The following is a 4,039-nucleotide window of genomic DNA, read 5'->3' on the forward strand; positions in this document are numbered from 1 at the left end:
ATGTCCACTTTGGTTGTTTCTGGTTTTCAACTGTAGTGAATAAGCATGTTTGTGCAAGTGTTTCTGTGGACAAACGTTATTATTTATCTTCAGTAAAAACACAAGGGTGGAATAGCAGGGTGGTAAAGACTATGTACAGCTAACTTTTTAAGAAACTGTCAAACAGTTCTCCAAAATGGCTGTATAATTTTGTACTCATAGCAGACATGTGTGAGAGTCCCAGTTGCTTCATACGATTGGTAAAATCTAGTGTGGTCAGTGTTTTTAATTTTAGCCTTCTAGTGGGCTTGAGTGGAATTTCATTGTAGTTTTAATGTGCATTTCCTTTAAGAGGAATGATGTTAAGCACCTTATGAACTTAGTATATCTGATTTTATTTGGGGGGGTTCTGTTTAAATCTTTTGTCGAAGAAAATTTTATTTATACTTGAATGGCTTTGGTGCCTTTTGTTGACAATGAACATGCGTGGGTCTATCACTGGACACTCTGTTGTATCCATTGATCTATTTGTATAAGCAAACAGCAGTATGACATTGACTTAATTACCACTACAGTCTTGAAATTAGTGGACAAATTTGAAGTTTGATGCAATTCAATTTATTAATTTTTAAATTTTATGCATCATATTTCTGGTGTTATATCTAAGAGGTCTGCTTAACCCAAGTTACAAAACTTTTCTGCTGTGTTTTCTTTGAAGAGTTTTATAGTTTTAGTTCTTACATTTATGCCTATAATCAACTCTGAGTTAATTTCTGTGTGTGCTATAGAAATAAGGGTCTACATTCATCTTTATGTATGTGAATATCCAATTTTCCCAGCATAATTTCTTGAGAAAAATAATCATATTGTATTGAATTGCCTAGGTACATTTTGTGAGATTAATTGACTATGAATATCAGTGTTAATTAATGGACTCTCAATTTGTGTTTCACTGGTCTGTTTTTTATCCTATCACCAAGTACTACACCTTTTTGGTTAATGAAATTTTTTAATACGCTTTGAACTGAGGAGCTGTAATCCTCCAATATGTTCCTTTTTAAAAAAATTTCTTTTGGCACTCTGAGCACTCTGCATTTTCAGATATATTTTAGGAATAGTTTTTCACTTTCTGCAAAAATAGCCTGCTGGGATTTGACAGCAATAAATATATAAATCAACTCTTCACCTAAAAAGGCTCTCCTTGGGCTGGATTTCAGTTCGGCTTGTCCTCCTTGCTTGTGCAGCTCTCTGATTAACTTAAAATATGATTTTGGCTTTTTATTCCTCTCATCCTAATCAATGCACAAAAATATCTTGCCTTCTTCAACATGCTATATTCTGCTCGTAAGTTGAAGTCCTTACAGGTAACTTTTGGGGCGGTGTTGGTGGCTGGCCTGTCTGGAGATCTGAACCCTCGACCTTGGTGTTATTGGCATCATGTTTTAAAAACCTGAGCTAATCAGCAAGCCCTCTTACAGGTAAGTTTTAAGCATCAAATAAATTAGGATCTAATGAATAACTAGCAATCCTCAGTTTCTGCTCTGTTCTAGACTGGTAAAATTGAGAGCAGTTTATATAAATAATATGCTAACTCTTCACAACGACTATCTAAAGAGGATATTATTATCTGCATTTTACTGATATGTATACTGAGGCAGACAGTAATTGCAAAATAGAGTCCAAGATCCTTGCTATATAAAGCAGAGAATCAGGCTTTCCATCCTAGAAGTCTGACTCCTAGATCTTTTCCTACATCAATTATATTATAAAAATTAGAAAGAAATAAAATTCAAGACTAGAGGCTGATTTCAACAGCTATTAGTCTTAGAAAATTAAGTTGTCAAAATGAATTAGAGAAAAATAAAACTGAATATTTATATATGGAGAGGTCTAGACTCTGTAATGTGAAAACACGTGTTCTTTTAAGTGCCCAAGAAATATTTACAATATAGCTGAATATTTCAATTAAATAAATAATATTTAAATATTAAATATATTCCAGAAAGTAATCTGCTCAAAGTTCTAAGCATAAAATGTATGCTTGATAAATAATAATGGGCCGAAAAGCCTGAGAGAGAAAAAAGGGCTCTTTAAATCTGGGTGACCTCTCTGAATCTCATTTTTCATTTTGGAAATTATAGTACAATAATTTCTTCCATCCATGAGGGGGCTGTGTGTGTGTTTATGAGCTTTGAACAATGAAGTAAATGTGCTAATATAAGTGATCAGAAGCCAGGTTTTAAGGAGTATTGTCCTTCTTGGAGCTCCCAAAGAACCCTGGATGCTTTTGATAGAAAATTTTTGGTTTCTCTCCACTTAAATCTAGCATTAAAAAAAAAAAAAATCCATAGTGGCAATAATCCTAGTTATGAACAAACTTCAACCATTTAGAGATTCACTGCATGTCCTATGTTTTCGGTTTTAAAATTTCCCTATCAACTAAAGTTACTGAATACAAATTATGGAGAGGTTAAACAAGGAAAAAATTGCAAAACAATGAAAGAGAATATGTCCTGATTTGCATGCTAGCAAATGAGAATGCAGCTTTCACTGTGATATCAGCTATGAATCATTCAGCCTGTGGCCCGGATAAACAGCATATGACTAGGAGTTAATGTGAGCTGTTTTGGGAATGTTTTGTTATGTTTTTTATAAAGACAGCCTTGACCTCATTCATTAGCATACTCTGGCGCTTTCCTGCTTGATGTTGGTCCCAGAAATTAAAAGAAACAAGAGCATTACTGCACATTCAGAAATCAGGTACATAGAGAATTTAAGGTCAGGATATTAAAGGAATCATGACTGGTGATATTAGGCCTGCATTTTCTTTTTCTCTTTTTGTTCAGACATGATAACTCTACTATTGATCATTTTTTCGATTGTATTAATGGTAGAATTTGTTCTTGGAAATTTTGCCAATAGCTTCATAGCACTTGTGAACTTCATTGACTGGGTCAAGAGACAAAAGTTATCCTCAGCTGATCGAATTCTTACTGCTCTGGCAGTCTCCAGAATTGGTTTGCTCTGGGTAATGTTAATAAGTTGCTATGCAACTGTGCTTAATCCAGCTTTATATAGTATAGAAGTAAGAATTATTTTTCGTGCTGCCTCGATAGTAACCAACCATTTTAGCGTGTGGCTTGCTACTAGCCTCAGCATGCTTTATTTGCTCAAGATTACCAGTTTCTCCAACCTTATTTTTCTTTATGTAAAGAAAAGACTTAAGAGTGTTGTTCTGGTCATACAGCCGGGGACTTTGGTGTTTTTGGTTTGTCCTGTTGTGGTGGCAAACAGATGAGAGTGTGTGGATAAAAGAATATTAAAGAAATGAGACTTGGAAGATCCAATGGGGGAACATTTCACACCGTTCGAATATGATTTCATTTACACTAGCAAACTCCACACCCTTCGCAATGTCCCTGATGTGTTTTCTGCTGTTAATCGGTTCCCTGTGTAAACATCTCAAGAAGATGCAGCTCCATGGCAAAGGATCCCAAGATCCCAGCACCGAGGTCCACATAAAAGCTTTGCAAACTGTGATCTCTTTTCTATTGTTATTTGTCATTTACTTTCTGTCTATAACCGTAGCAGTTTGGAATTCTCACAGGCTGCTCAGGGAACCAACCTTCATGTTTTGGGAGGCTGTTGCAATCACCTATCCTCAAAGCCACTCATTTATCCTGATTTGGGGAAACAAGAAACTAAAACAACTTTTCTTTGAGTTTTGTGCCAGCTGAGGTGCTGGCTGAAAGGACAGAAACCCTCAACCCCATAGATTACTGAGAGGGACATTGTGTGTCTTCCAGCAGAAAATGAACTGTTGGAGTCTGCAATATCTTATATTTCCTACTGGCTTTCCACAGCGTCTGTATTTGAGTAATTTCCAAAGGCATACCTAGAAATGTCTTTTACCTATACTTATTATAAAAAGTATATGTATGTGTGTTTGTGTGTGTATGTGTTTATCAAAACATAAGAAACCCTGCAAGGACATAACTGTAATCATTATGTTCACACAAACCACCTAACTACGCAAAATATGATTAGAAAAATTTCAGAA

The 4,039-nt window shown here is 35.3% G+C and overlaps 1 pseudogene; it reads left to right on the forward strand.

Annotated features, from left to right (window-relative positions):
• Nucleotides 1-2,827: 2,827 nt before the first annotated feature.
• LOC134361366 (putative taste receptor type 2 member 33) lies at nucleotides 2,828-3,754 on the forward strand (annotated as a pseudogene).
• The last annotated feature ends 285 nt before the right edge of the window (nucleotides 3,755-4,039 follow it).

Source organism: Cynocephalus volans, chromosome 12 (genome assembly GCF_027409185.1).
Source record: "Cynocephalus volans isolate mCynVol1 chromosome 12, mCynVol1.pri, whole genome shotgun sequence".
Classification (NCBI taxonomy): domain Eukaryota; kingdom Metazoa; phylum Chordata; class Mammalia; order Dermoptera; family Cynocephalidae; genus Cynocephalus; species Cynocephalus volans.